Source organism: Haemaphysalis longicornis, unplaced genomic scaffold, assembly GCF_048455015.1.
Source record: "Haemaphysalis longicornis isolate Haplotype H1 unplaced genomic scaffold, Haemaphysalis longicornis Haplotype H1 scaffold_1, whole genome shotgun sequence".
Lineage (NCBI taxonomy): Eukaryota > Metazoa > Arthropoda > Arachnida > Ixodida > Ixodidae > Haemaphysalis > Haemaphysalis longicornis.
This window is the reverse complement of record NW_027526203.1, coordinates 420,559,939-420,575,249: the sequence shown is the minus strand read 5'-3', so window position 1 is coordinate 420,575,249 and position 15,311 is coordinate 420,559,939. Positions and strand designations below refer to the sequence as shown.

At 47.2% G+C, this 15,311-nt stretch overlaps 1 protein-coding gene across 1 annotated transcript in view; it reads right to left on the bottom strand.

Annotated features, from left to right (window-relative positions):
- Window positions 1-10,564, bottom strand: part of Qm (geranylgeranyl pyrophosphate synthase quemao) — a 48,961-nt gene extending 38,397 nt beyond the window's left edge. The window contains exon 1 of the mRNA XM_077687199.1: window positions 10,410-10,564. The gene's annotated coding sequence lies outside the window, so the exon portion shown is untranslated. The remainder of the gene's footprint in view (window positions 1-10,409) is intronic.
- Between the last annotated feature and the right edge of the window lie 4,747 nt (window positions 10,565-15,311).

The following is a 15,311-nucleotide window of genomic DNA, read 5'->3' as shown; positions in this document are numbered from 1 at the left end:
ACAAACGGCGTCCCTCGCCGCCATTACACACGTACCGGCCGTAGACACAACCCGCACCTTCAAGATGACCATACCACCTACCGCCACAGCGCTGGAGCTTCGCGCCATCGAGGAGGGGGTCCAGCTGGCTGTACGCCTACTGGCAGCTGATTCCAAACCGTACCAAAGCGTCAGCATATTTACGGACAGCGCAGAGGCCTTACGGTATCTCATTGGACCACCCAGACGGCACTCTGTGGCTCATAACATTAAACGTTCCTGTGCAACGTTGCGACTGCGCACTGGCGTTGCTGTGACCGTTCGCCTAACACGCGGGCACGCAAGGGCCCTCGGTAGTGAGCGGGCCCATCAGCTGGCGAGCAAGGCTTGTCGGAATTTCCGCCCGCAGCTTGACGGCTCCCGCACTGAGGAGTTCTGCTTTGATCCCGATGGCGAACGCCGCTTCCGCAAACAGCGCCGCCGTCAGGAAATCCTTTCAACAGTGCCCATCAACCCGGACCTAGTGCCTCCTGGGCTTCCCCGCGCCGCGCATGTCTTCCTTAACCGTGCGCGTTCCGGATACGCTTTAAGTGATGACGTCGTGGCCAGGTGGAGGCACGCCTCGACTAGAACAATGAGGAGCGGCAATTCCACGGCATCAGCTTCCGAAGACCTTTCATCTGCGGCGGTATCACCATCCGACCATACGTACGTCTGCTACGCATTTGGGCCGTCACTGAAGCAACCATCCATCACCTTGCATGGGACTGCATAGGTCTCGTAGGGCCACGTGAAACACATCGGTCTGCCTGGGTACTCGCTTACGAGGACTGGATCCGTCCGAAGGGCCGCATCAAACAGACTTTATCCGCACTGTGGCGGTTCGTTCTTGACTCCCCCATGTTGGGACACTATTGAGATCTTCATCTCCCCTCCCTCCCCATTTCCATGCGGCCTTGAATCATCCCTTTCAATAAATGTTCGCTTGTTTGTTTGGGTTTCCCCTTCTACTAGACCTGCCTCTCGGTATCGATTCTGTTACCCTGGTGGTCCCCCGGTTGTCATTTCTTTTCACTACATGGCTAGGTCCATTTATTTTTCTTTATTTGAACTATGATATCTTCTAATCGAGTTTGTCTCTCATCCAGGAAGCTCGTTTCCTCTCCCTTAACGTTACTTCTATCATTATTCGCTCCATGGCCCGTTGAGCCGACCTAAGTTTTCCTTCAGGTTGTTTAGTAAGGCGCCATTGTTCAGCTCCATGTGTCATCACCGGCAGTATGCATTTGTTGCAATACTCAGCCATTGAAATACATTAACTTTTGTCTCTCGTGGCAAAAATTGTTTAGAGATTTCCCTTAGATGTGCCGTTTCGTCTGTTTGTTTTTCCTGAATATTCCAAACTGTTGTTTTGCTTAAAACTGTGACATGGCATATATAATATAGTGTAATTGTACTCAGTTTTCCCTTCATTTTTTATTTCTTTTCCTTAATTCTTTGGTATTTCTTTTTTTTTCTTTGAGTTGAGTCTGCCCTAGTAATGTTACAACATGAGTTCCTTGGTTCGTATTGCTCTGTTGTTACTTTAACAGCAGAAGTGTAACTCAGATTTGTGACTATGTAATTTGTCTTTGGCTGCATTCACTGTAATTTTTATGTAATAATATACCGAGGGTCCCAGTGCAGTATCAACTATGGGACCCTATAGTCTGGATACAGTGCCGCTCTTAGCGGTGGGCGACCAGGGCGTCGCCCAGGGCGCCGGCGAAAAGGGGGCGCCCACCTCCCCCCGCTCTTCCTTCCTCTTCTGTCCACCTGGCTCTGTCTTCCATCCATCAAAAGAAGAGACTACGGCGGTGCATGTGAAGTGAGAGAGAAAACGCCTGTGTACAAATAACCCCAAACCGAGGAACATACCGAGGCTTATACCGAGGCTTATACCGAGGAACATGGACCCACAATTTCACACCCAAAATGAGGGTGCGAAGGTCGAATTTTCCTTCCGAGAAACCGCCGGAGGAGGCTTCGGGAGACCGTATTCACAAAATTAACTCAAGCGTAACTTTTGCTTTCCGACACTTATGCTTAAACAAAATGCTGAAACAAGAACAAAACCTATGCTGAGAGGGCGGCTTGTCGCGAAGTTATCGGCCCGAAAAGTAAGCTATACTTAAGACAGAAAAAAGCGACGCAGAAAATTGAATTGATCTTATTTTTGAGCAAAGAACAATTTTTTCAGTTACTATTGTTACTTTGTGCCTAGATATGGAAAAAAAATTGTACAATGGTCTGGCTACTTCGGAAAGAGATGTTGAATTTCCTGGGTCTAACTTTATTCTAAAGCCCGGGTTGGTTTTTTTTAAGAGAGAGAACGAGCATAAATCTTCATTTATCGAGCAGAAGGTGCTGTTATGTGCATCGCCCCGTGGAAGGCATCCCTGGGATTCTTTTGCTTTGATTCAAATCTCCTCCCTTCCGTGTTGCAAACAAACTGAAGAAAAACTTTATTACGGCAACCCGTGGCTACAGCTCTCTCCTCTTACGCACATTTCTAAGCAGGGTTGTTTGTTCAAGAAAAGGAAGACAGAAATGCTTAAATTACTGGCGTGTGTTGAAAGTTTTAAAGAAAAACAGAAGAAACTGAAGAATACCCTTTAAAGTACAAAAGAAAGCCTAATTTTCGCATTAGGCTAACTAACCTCATCAATACTGACAAACCTCGCACGGTCTGCAACATTACTTGAGGAGGCTGTCCACATATTGACAGAAATCATTTCGCTCCGACTTTTGCCCATGTGTGGGAGGAAAGGTGGCGCTCCAACCCCAGAGCGTAGCCGAGGCACTTTTATACAGCCCCGAATAAATTAATGATTATAAAAATAATATATGTGAATTTTCTATGCAAAATCCAATAGATTACCCCACTCCACTGTTATCAAGTTTAACGCCGAAACTTTGTCCTTCTGTCAATATGTTACCTGAGGTGTCTACCTGGAGCTATATCGCACCCAATATGTTTTAGTTATTTAGTACTAAGACCACCACTTCCACATTTCGACGATGTTTCCTTGTCGGTCCGGTCCTATAAGCAACCTACTTAAACAATGAGGAGGCGCGCGTGCGCGGTACAGTAAAAATGTCCGTAATTTTAGGGCGTATCTACGAGGGGAAAAAAAAAAGGGACGCTTTATTGGTCCTTTTAGCACGCAGATCTTATTCCTGCTCTAGCTGCTAGTTGAGAGTAGCTATAGCACTACTTATTTCGCTGTAATGCCTGTCGTATTCGGGCCTCTAACACTGGTTGGTTGCTTGTAAAGGCTTAAAATCAGACAGTCAACAGAAGGTTTAAAGTCAGCCAGACAAAATCAGACAGTCAATGAGACAATAATGCGGCTTCGCTAGTTCGCGCTAGCTTCTTGATGAATAACTGCAGCTTGACTTTTTGGTTAATACAACTAACTTTTTTTTTACTGGCCTATTTTCGTTTGTGCATTTTAAGCAGCATTATATGCTTGAAATGTACATGGTCTGTGACCTGATCGGACCTTTGGCGGCGTCATGCATGAGAACCTTATTCTGGCTGGCGCATTGATTCGCTGTCCCGTTGCAGGCTTCAGCCACCGAAATACATAGACCGCGGGAATTAACTGTTCAACCCAATTTTGTTTTACGATTAGACATCCTACTAAAAAAAAAAACGATAAGAATCAATCGCAAAAAGGTAATTATAAAAAAATCTACCATCCTTTCCTAAAGAAAGTTGAACGACGTGCGACAGCAGCGATATTCTTGCCCGCTAAAAACGCATTTACGAACAATATAATTGTATACCGATGCGTGATTTATGAACTATATACTATTGTGCTCCTGCTTCATGGTTGATGTATGGTTGATGCAGAACCGTTGCTTTTTTGTTGATTTTCAACTGACCGTTTTAACACAATAGAAGCTCGGTTTCACGCTTGTAGAGTCGTTTTAGTGTTTAATTGTCATGTAACTTGTACCGGGATGCTTTTGTCAACAGAAGAGTTAGAGCCGTTTTCTGTAATCCTACTCCTTTCGTAGATGGCCATGCTTCTCAGCAGAACAGGCAGTGTGGGGAAGCCAGCTTACAAAGACCAAGCTTACACTGATATCTTGAAAGTTGGCTTCACCTTTAAACAATAATTTAATGCCGGGAAGACATTTTTTCAGGCGCAATTTAGGTTGTCATATCAAAATATGAAGGCCCTAAGACCTCTTTCTATTTTTTTTATGAGAGCTTTTCGGTCAGCCAACCAGTATATGGGGAAATAGTGCATTAGATTTTTGACAGGACGCCACCGGTCCCACTAAGAAAGTTTTCGCTTTAAAATAAATTCAGTGTCCTTACGCTCTGTGAACAGGGATGACCAACGAAGCTGTGGTGCCGAGACAATATGCTTTTACCGGGGCGCAGTCCAAGGAGTGCATAAAACAATACACGTTTGTTCGCAATTTGCGATTAAGCACACTTCCTAGTTACACACCTAAATGAAACTTGGACGGGCCAGAGTTTTGTTCCAGTGGACAAGCATGAGCTGTCCGTGTCCCTCCCGGAGAAGCCCATGTATTGGAGAAGCCATTTGGAGAAGCCCGGAGAAGCCATTTAAACGCAAATGATATTTTGCGTAATGGTAGAGCCATCATAGCGACTAATTGTCATATAATTGATTTTGGGATAGTTTTAGTGAGAGAGGAATTATAGATGTTTTCTATAATCAAACTCCCTCCGTACGCGGCCGCGCTTCACTGTACAACGCACAATGTGAAAAAGACAGCTTACAATTAAAGGCCAATAAAGTCGTCTTCACCTCTAAGCACACATTTTGTGCTGAGAAGACACCTCTTCAGGGACATTACAAACCGTGTTATATCAAAGTATGGAGGCCCTAGGACGTCTTTTTATTATTTTTTATGATTTTCCCCTTACGCTGAAGGTGTGGCGCACAGTTTTACGTTTGCAGGGATTTGAGTGGGCGCCGCAACGTGCCGCTACGCTCGCGTGGTATTCTTGTCTACATCGCTCTGTAGTCGGAGACGGTCTGCTGGATCCTAGCCATAGAGAGGTCCACTGAAAAAATAAGTTGCCAAAATGAGTTGCCAATATCTCCCAAAACTTGTTCAGAACTCATCCAGAGGGATATTTAGGGAGGTTGATTCAGAGAAGTGAGAGGTAAAAGTAAATGGCGAAAAGGCGGCGAGCTAGCGCAGGGCTCGCGAGCGCGTCCAGACCGGCCGTGATCAAACTTAGCGACTATTTAGTATGTCTCAGTAAAATGTACCTGCCTCGGCCGCGGAAAATCTCTCATTGCCTCACGTACTTCCAGAAACGTTCGCACCCATTCAGTCATCATTGTTGCAGACACAGCTTACATTCTGCCACGAATTTCGAATGGTGGACAACTTTCAGCTGTTAAGAATTGGATCACCGCCCACTTATCCACTTTGAACAGACTTCCCATCCCACCAACCAGCGTTGTCCAACCCAGTGGTGTCGGAAGGATCGACATTTGAGCGAGTTGGTATTCTATTCTGCCCGTACCCGAGCAGAAGCCGAGGCGCAAAAGCCGATAGGAATTAAAAAGCATTGAAGACAGCACAGGAAGCAATATCGCACACCCAGACGGACACTAGCATTCTTTCAACTGGCTATCCAAGCAAGCCATAACCCAAATAAAGGCACAAAAAGCGCGCATCTCCGGTGCGCTGCGTGCGTATAAGCCGGGATACGCCTAATAAAGCTTTCCAGAATAAAAACAGCGCAACAACTATAGGACAAAAGTAGAGTAGACATAACACAGGTGCTGTGTGTTGTGTACACTCTACTAGCGTCCGTTATTGAGATGTTTCTACGACGAATAACTAGCAACTATTTTTTTATAGCCAAGCTATCTGTTCTTCTCATCAAGCACCACTTGGTGACTGTTTCATGGGCCATCGGAAACGGACAAAGCTTCTAAGTGCACGAAAGAGCGGAAACAACCGTCCACACCCAACGAAACGCCAACTTACATTTTGTCGACAATCAACGCCCGGCGGGCCACCGGCTGGATGTCGTTTGGATAAACAGTCGAGCAGCCGATACAGACCTTGCCCCCATACGTGGCCGATGGGGTCAGAGGCCTAGACTGCACTACTTCCCTGGCGCTTGGAGCACAGCTAAAGCTTCAGAAGTGCAAGCGCTAACACCAATTTCGCGAGCTGACGGTGACATCAAACCTGAATATGGGAGGGTGAATGTGGACAGCGTGCCACATCAAAGCCTCACAAGGGCCAGCAGAACGAAGTCACCCACGTTCCACGAGACAGACCTCGAGAAGCGCCAAATGTGAGCAGAAATTCCTAGCGGCACACTCACCTCCTCCAGTGCACCCGAGAAACCAACCCGGTGATGCATCCAGGAAAATGAGACTCCAATATCTAGTTGTTTCGTTGTGGAAAACAGGTTAGTGTACCTATGACACCCACATTTTCCAACAGCAGGAAACTGTGTTGCCCGTAAGCTGTGTCGCACGTGTACAGACGACGGTGAAGGCCAGCCTGTTATAGCTTTCGTTCTTGGGCGACTCTCCCATAGCGCTAATCACCTGGCAGTGATTTCACACAATCACGAAGCTTCATCTCGTTTTAAGTCGGCAGCGACCTGCGAAAGACGCTTCGTACTCCACACAGAAAATAAACCCGCTGTCTGCCCTCGTAATTTCTGGAAGCGTTGAACCCTCGCAGCTCTCCGTATTCAGAAGGGGATCCATAACATCGACAGATGATTGCCCGATCCAATGATGCAAAAATTAAGCGCAGCTACACTATCATCCATCGACATTGAGACGGCATATCACATGGTGATGTTTTGACGACATACGGTGCTATTCCGGTGATATTACGCTTATTGCGATGGTATTGAGTTTGAGTTTCGCTGATTCTTCTGTGCGGAATATTTCGAGTCGATGAAGTCTTCGGGTCTGTTTATTTCGGGCGATTACTGCGCAATCCTTCCTACCTTTCTTCCTTCCTTTCTTTCTTTCTTTCTTTCTTTCTTTCTTTCTTTCTTTCTTTCTTTCTTTCTTTCTCGGTGACAAGCACGTCTTGACTCACGCATCTCCTCATCGGTATATTTCCTCCGAGGTACAATCGCAACTTGTTCTACAGAGCACACCAACAACGCTTCCCTAGTGTCGCAGTTCATGCTATCCGGCGGTCATTTCCACAGGGACGGCGCTGGTCACGCAGTTCCCTCCGATAGGTTGGAAGCGTATTAACACCTACGCTGTAAAATGAAATACCTGCATGCACACCTACATCGGCGAACAGCTGACGCCTGGCGCAAGCATGCCAAATGAACCCCCATTGTCGTTACCTGTGAATAAATGGTTGCCCCAGACAACGGACCGCATGCAGTCACAACGACGTCATCTCGGTGTACGCGCTGCAGTCGGAAGACAATCCGCTTCGAGCGCTGCTAACTTTCAGCCCTCTAGAATCCTTGCTTTTGAATGACAAAGCTTTCAGGTACGGTAAAATTTCTGTCGTTTGAATTGTTCTGGACAGATTTCGGCGTGTGTAAGCCGCTCAGTTTACCACAATTACCCATGTTTTTAAATCGTAACATTTGCCGCGCTGTGCATGGTGCCCGGCCAAAGCGTGCAAGTTCTCAAAGAACAACTATCATTGAACACGCACGTTTGCCTTAGTCGTCCGTGAACAGATGCAGAAGGCTGGAATTGCACCGACCAAGCCCCATCGGAAACCTCATCAACCCTGTCGTCTGCTGCACTTCACCACAAAAAGGAAACGGCTGCCGAAGCTAAATTATAACGCCGAGCAGCCAAGCATCAGTGCATATACTCTATGCTATAGACAATTCGACCGCTGTATCCAATTCATTAGTTGCAGCCAACAAGCGACAATACTTACCCGGATGTCAACACACTTGGCGTTCGAGCATAGCGAACACCTAGAAGACTGCAGCGAATTTCGTTTTTTTAACCAGCAAGAAATAAAAAATGCCGAGGGCTCGATGGCACCGCCAATGATAGTGAGATATTTACTCAACGGGAACGGGGCAGGCTGCACACATACGGGGACATCCTCGCCCATTACCGCTTGGAGCGTGCCATTTTTCCTCCTCCTCACCCATATCTATCCCGATCCTTGGCGGCCATCTATCGGAAGCTCCAGACCCGCTCCTTCCCCACCCCTGCCATCATGTCTGCGATCTTTCCCGACACCTACATTGACGCATGTCCATATTGTTCGGTCCCTCACGCATCGTTATCCCATATGATATGGGCCTGTGATAGCATCCCACTATCCAGGCACCGATCCCATCCCATTCTCCTTACCATCACCAGCGAGGCGCGCTGGGAGGCCGCCCTGCGTGACCCAAACCCCGAAATTCAAGAAGACCTGGCCCGCTTGGCCGAAGGCCCCGGACCCCTGCCCAAAAGGGGCCCTGCTGCCCGACGGACGACGGAGAAGACGTCGCCGGCCTAATCGCCCCAGCTGTGGCCAAATAAAGTTGTTCTGTCTGTCTGTCTGTCTGTCTGAAGGAAGCTCACACTAACGTGTAAGAGTTGAAGGTAGCTAAGCTGTACGCACCCATCACGACGGGTTGAGTGCACGATTGCAGCCGATTTGCTTCTTCTTCACTGCCGCCACGACCTTTACTCCATCTTTGTTGCTGTGCTTCTTTCATTTTTTTTGGAAGTGCTAATCATTGGACATCACCTTGGAGGGGCGTACTCTATGACGCGTCTTTCTCGTTCCGAGCAAGTGTTGCCAGGGTTACGACGAAAGCTGGAGTCTTTCTCGTTCCGAAAAGTGTTGCCACGATTATGGCAAACGCTGGAGTATATTTTCGGCCAATATTGACCAATCTCCCTAAGTGGGTATGCTTGGCTTCACAAATGTGCGCTGGGGACTCTGGGAGGTCGCCGCGAGGCACGCACCCACGAGCGCTCGGCATTTTCTTGGTTTTTTTTAACTGGCGGGGCGGTCGTGCCGCACCGCAACCTTGAACAATCTGCCTAAGCGGGTATGCTTGGCTTGACAAACGTGCAAAGGAGAGGCTGGGCGGTCGTCGCGAGGCACGCACACGCGAGCTCTAGGCATTTTCTTGGTTTTGTTAACTGTCGGGCGGTTGGCGTGAGTACCGCGCTCGGCAATTTCTTCATATTTTTAACTGCGGACACGAAAAATTACGATTTGCTAAACAGATCTGCTGGTTAAAAAAAAAAAAAAAAACAACTGCCGCCATGGTCAAAAATCAAACCCGCGAGATAGGCGGCTAGGAAGCAGAGCACACTCGCCACTGAGCTGCCGCGCTGAGGGCGGCTTTTGGATTTAGCTGCTGACTGACGATTTGCTAAACGACAATCACTTTTACTTATTTATGTCGAAATGCTGCACGTCAGTGCGCTGGCCTAAGAAGGAGAACACACCGAAGCATTTATGTCGAACTGCTGCACGTCAGTGCGCTGGCCTAAGCAGGAGAACATACCGAAGCGCATAAAAACACACACAAAAAAAGGACAAGGACGGCTTTAAGTAGTATGAGAAAGAAAAGGGGGGGGGGGTGTTGAGGGCGTGGTTTCAATATGCCAGGACGTCCTCAGCTGCAGAAACACTAGAAGGTAGTTTAATTCTTATACATCCAGCTACAACACAATAACAACAAAAAAAGGAAAGCTGAATTTTATGCTTAGAAATTATAAAGTAAAGCGTTTCATCTTGCGACCATCTTCTAGCGCTGACAAATATATATACTGCTTTGCTATAGGTTAGTTCAGGACTAACACTCTTGTCTACTACCCCATCTACTACCCCGCACCCTAGGAAAAAAACGAACAATACTTGCATTTCACAGATCACTTAATACTGGCTAAGAATACCTGACCCGCATAAGTATCTAAAACGCGAGTTGTCACGGGTTCGACTCTACCTCGAGGGATATTTTTTATAACCGCGCCCAGAAACTTAGCGGCCAGTGCGTAGAGATTTCAGCACAAATTAAAGATTTAGAGGAGGTCAAAACAAGTCTATAGTAACATCATACTTTGGCCGAGATGCAGCTTCAGTGCGTATACGACCCCTAAATTTGAATCGATGTGGGCGAGAAATCTCCTGAAATCTAAGGTTTGACGAAATCTCGTCTGGTCGGGTGAAATATTCATAGTTTAAGAAACTGGTTATCGCCGACCAAAGGCAGTGAACAAGGCTTCCGTATGGAAGCCGAAACGTCTTTTTAGCCTTTTTAACTAAACCTTTGGTCGGAGATAACCAGTTTCTTCAACTACGATAAATGTTCTCCTTCTGTTCAAGTGCTATCCAGGCTGTTCGCTTCTACGCATATAGACTGCTTTGCAAAATATTGTTTTTGTACGTGTCCGCAATGACATCAAGGTACGAACCTGTTGCCACCGCAGCCGATCGAAGTGCCAGGTCCGAAGCGATGACAAACAACGCCACTGCTGTGAACCTGCTCGGAGTGCCGCGGGTGCTTGTGCGTGTCGTCGGCACGCGCGGTCGCTGGTTTCCTTCGGTGGAGCCTCTCTGATGTCGTTCCTCGTTCCTCCTGTGACGGTTTCCTGTAGTAGGATCGTTATGCAATACTGCCAGGCGGGATAGAACCTGTAACCTCGGTACGGGGCAAAGCCAGATACACTGTGTATACAGGCGACACAGAACTAGGCAAAGCGAAACGCGGCAAACAGCAGGAAGGACGGGAGGAACAATTCATCCTTCTCTTTCATCCCTAAGCCTGCATCGTGCATTCCAACTCCAAAAGCAACAACAATGTGTTCTGATCTATCGCCATAAGGGGTCGCCTGTCACTTTATACCACTCATTTCGGGCAAAAGTGTGTTGCGCCTTGCACACAACGAAGCGAAAGTCCGAAAGACAGTCTGAGCGCATGCGCAATGTGTCCTATGTCATGTTGCTATTTGGTAAATAAAACGTTTTCCCATGAGACGTGCACACACCGCTGGAGACTGGCGTAACTTCCTTTCGGCTAAGACGAAACGGCAGCTGAGTTTTGAGTTTTTCCCGCCTGTTAATACTAAGACCATGTTTTGGTTCTTATTTTTCAATGTCCGCGGGGCGTATATATCTTAGGCGCTTTCTTACAACACACGAAGCCATTATTTGCCCGTAATCAGGCCTGGTCGAATGTTTTTGTGATGGGAATGGAAAACAAACCAGAAGGAAAAAGAACACTTTGGGGACAGGTCGAGGAATTCCAGGTGTGCCTAATTATCGGGGGTTCTTTATTCACTTATGGAGCTGGAGCTCAGCTATGGTCACGACTTCCCATCACATTTCGTAGTGTGTTGTCCGCGCGCGCCCACAAACGTGTCCAGCGGCCGAGGACGCGCGCAGGGGCTTTAGAGGGTTTGGGCTCCACTGCGGCGCATGGGGGCGCTGCAGAGAATCGGCGATAGAGGACACACAGGCGGGCTGTTTGTGGTAAGGAGGCAACATATAGGCCTAACTTTTAACTAAAAAAAATTGGGGTTATGGCCTTTAACGGGGAGGAGAATAGTGCGCTGGCAATAACGGTACAGGTAGCGAGTCCATTAGATAACAATTACAAATACGTGGGGTGCACTAAAAGGAAGAAAGCGCAACTTAGGTACCCATGAAGAACGTTTCAAGATGAATGGGCGAGGAGAAGCGGCTATAATGAACTGTGAGGTAGCACGGCGAATTCGGAAAGGATTAAAATGGTGCCGGCGCTCACGTTTTATAGCGTCGTACTGATCTTAAAGGGGCGCTAACTCTTTACTAAATTTTAGTAATAAATGAAAAATCGCAGTTTTCTTAGCTCTTTCACCTTGAGCTGGACGACAGACTGTCCTCTATTCATTCATATTTATTCAGAACTAAACAATTAAAGTTGAAATTTCTTTTTCCAGTTTTCTTTTCTCCTTTCGCGACGAAAAACAACCGTTGGAGACCAGCGCGTTAAACAGCGCGCCACTAACATATAGCGATAAGCACCGCCACACGCCGATCAAGCTGAAACCCTGTTCCTCAAGGGGATGCAACTCAACTAAATAAAACCTGAAACAAAGCCTGTCGCGAGCAACAGTGAGGCTGCCTTCTTGGTAATGCTGACGCTCGCGTATTTTTTAAAAGATACGGAGTCTTTTATTTCACTCACATTTCAGATGTATTTACCGTGTCCACATTGCTACCTAGCTGCTCGTTTAACAAAAACAGCTAAACGAGCTCCACCAATTCTATTTCTACTTTTTAATTTGTGACATCATAAATTGTACCCGCCGCGGCGGCTCAGTGGCTAAGGCGTTGTGCTTCTGAGCACGAGGACGCGGATTCGTTTAACGGCCGCGGTGGCTGCTTTTCTTCTGGAGGCAAAAAGCGAAAACGCCCGTGTGAACGAAATTAATCCGGAGCCCTCGACTACGGCGCGCCTCATCACCTGCGTTGCGTCGGCCACGCAGGTGATGAGGCGGCAACCCTACAATCAATCAATCAATCAATCAATCAATCAATCAATCAATCAATCAATCAATCAATCAATCAATCAATCAATCAATCAATCAATCAATCAATCAATCAATCAATCAATCAATCAATCAATCAATCAATCAGGATAGGTTAGGGTAAAGTATATTCCGAGGCATTATATCATGGCTTATTCTTCATAATTCCTATGTACATGGTGTTTAATATTGTGTAATGTTTTCAATGTGTTTTAATTTTAATGCACCCCTGCCCCCTTGTGAAGGCCCTCAGGTACATTATCAATAATAAATCCATATCTTCCACTTATTCTCGTTCGAATAGGCACTTATATACAAACAGCCGTGAGACCCAAAAAACTTGCAGTCCTCTAAGTCACCGGGACCTCTTGTAAAGGGACACTGTGTCCCTTGTTTACTGCTCTAAGAGAGTGTGACTATTAAAAAAAAAAAAAAAAAAAAAACTCTGGTGCCTTCTCAACTCCGCTTTCAAAGTAGATGCGACAGCATTTTCTACCATCTTGAATTTGTTCAACCTTAAAATAAAAGGGCGCATGGACAGAAGACGATTACTGCGGATTAGCGGGTATCTCTGGTAGATTAGTGAGATGATTGGGTGAGCTAATGTGAATTAGTAGGATTGCTGTATTCCATTATTTGGATTAGACGAATCAGCGGGCTGGTTAAGGTGGTACGCATAGACCTAGAAATTTTGGGGGTCCTTGGCATTTGGAAATTTTGCGGCGCTCCCCCTCTCGCCCGATCAGGAAATTTTGTTGTGCACAAAATATGACAGCCATGCACAAAATGACAGCCACCTGAATGCTGTAAAATCTTTTTCTTTGTGCACGTACTGCGCTGTTATGTTGTTTCTAGCGTAACATTGACATGCCGCATTGCAGTTAATATTAGCCTAATGCATATTTTATATTCATCCAAGTGTTTTTAAAACAACTATACAGTAAAACCCCGTTAATTCGGCTCCCGGTTGATTTCAGATAAGAACGAACAAAGGGTGCCTGGTCGACCTCTTCGATTTGCTTGAAATTTATTTATATCATTCCCTTATTATTCTTATGCTCAATATATTCAATATATATTGCCTTATACTCAATATATTCCCTGGCAAAATTTTCTCTTACTGTAAAAAATTGAAACGCGACAAGGTGGACCCCCGTCGATACGTGCCCGTGCGCCTCGATCAACTATAACGACGTTGAACGGCGAAAATATTCATGAGGGAAATTCGTATGTTTATGCTGAATTTAAACCTGGTCTAAACTTTTCCAAAAAAGTTTTGTCGTTGACAAGAATACAAATTTTTCGCAATTCAATGTCAAAATCAGCTCAGAGCCCAATTTTAAAGCGAAGCTTTAGTGTCCCCACTGATGCCGTTGTGCGCCAATACCCACGCGACGTCACTTAAATTCACTCACGTGGCTCTACAAATAGTGAAACCCGAGACAAGTGAAATGCACTTAACCACACCCTTTATTACTTCAAAGAGATATTCTTTGCTAAGATTAAATCAATGCATGATGCATGAACGGTGGTTGGTAGAATTGTATTAGTGTAGCACATGAGTGGAAACTCTTTTAGATGCGATGCTTAGAGGAGCATCTCCTGCCTGCGTCCGTCGTCCGCGTCCGCACAGCTGCGTCACTCCTCCGCTCGCCTCCTCTCCTCTCTCCGATAGCGAACACTCTCTCCCAACATCTGCGGTCGCGCTTCGCGCGGCTGCGCACTGTGCGCATGTGCAGTACTCTCTCTCTCCGCGGTTGCCTCTCCTTCGGGCGCGCTGCGCATAGAAGCGGAGTGCCGCGCTCCGGCCGGTCTCAGTCGACGGTCGTCCGCGCTTGCGCTTGCGCTTCCTCTCTTGCCGTACCCGACGATTGCTTGATGCGACGCCAATGGAATCCCCTTCAGCGTCGCATCACACCAGGATTCCCGCGAGGGGAGGTGGTCGTAATTTTTTTTTTGTAAAATTAAAGAAAGCTCAAACCCGCCGTTACACGATGTCACTTCTCCGTCTCTGCCGCTGCCGACGGAGGCGACGAGATCGGCGGCAGAGACGGTAGAGGAGGAGGAGGAGGAGGAGGGGAAATACTTTTATTCAGATTTCTGAACGGCCCAGAGGGAGGCGCAGGGGAGTGGTTCCTTCCCTGTAGCCCATCCGCGCCGCCTGTGCTCTGTCCACCAGCTGAAGCTGGGTAGGCAGAGAGGGACTGGACAGCAGCCTCTCCCATTGTTCTTGTTGGGTAGTTGACGGGAAAAGGGGAGGGTGCTCAGGGCTAAAGTCGCACACCCCGATTATGTGGCTGCTTCTGAGCAAAATTTACATTCAGCGTCGTAACGATTCGGGTGTATTAAGTGAAGACGCGTCGGGTGTGGGAAGGAGCCGCATTGTACGAGCCATAGGGTAGTTTGTTGTTCTATGGAAAGGTCAGGGTAAGGCGAGGGTAGGGGCTGTCTCTGAAGGTGATAATGCTGGGTTATGTCCCTGAACGTTACAAGCGGTTGACTGTCTTCATGCAGCTACATAGCCTGTGGGGTAAAAGCGCTGGCTTGTTGGTGGGCGTACTCATTGCCCTCCATGGAAGCGTGAACGGGCGTTTAGATGAGTTGTATGGAACCGGTTAGGGAGTGGTTTTAATGCAAGGCATCTCTTACACTCGGCCTGTCCCTCCATCCATCCGGCGTCCATCCGCAACCCTCCTCCTTTCCCCTCGCCCGCCAGCTGCGTTAGCACGTTCTCCTCGCCATGCCAGCTGTGGGTTAGTGCGAATGCGTGTCTCTCTCTCAGTCCGTCCGCAGCCCTCCTCCTTT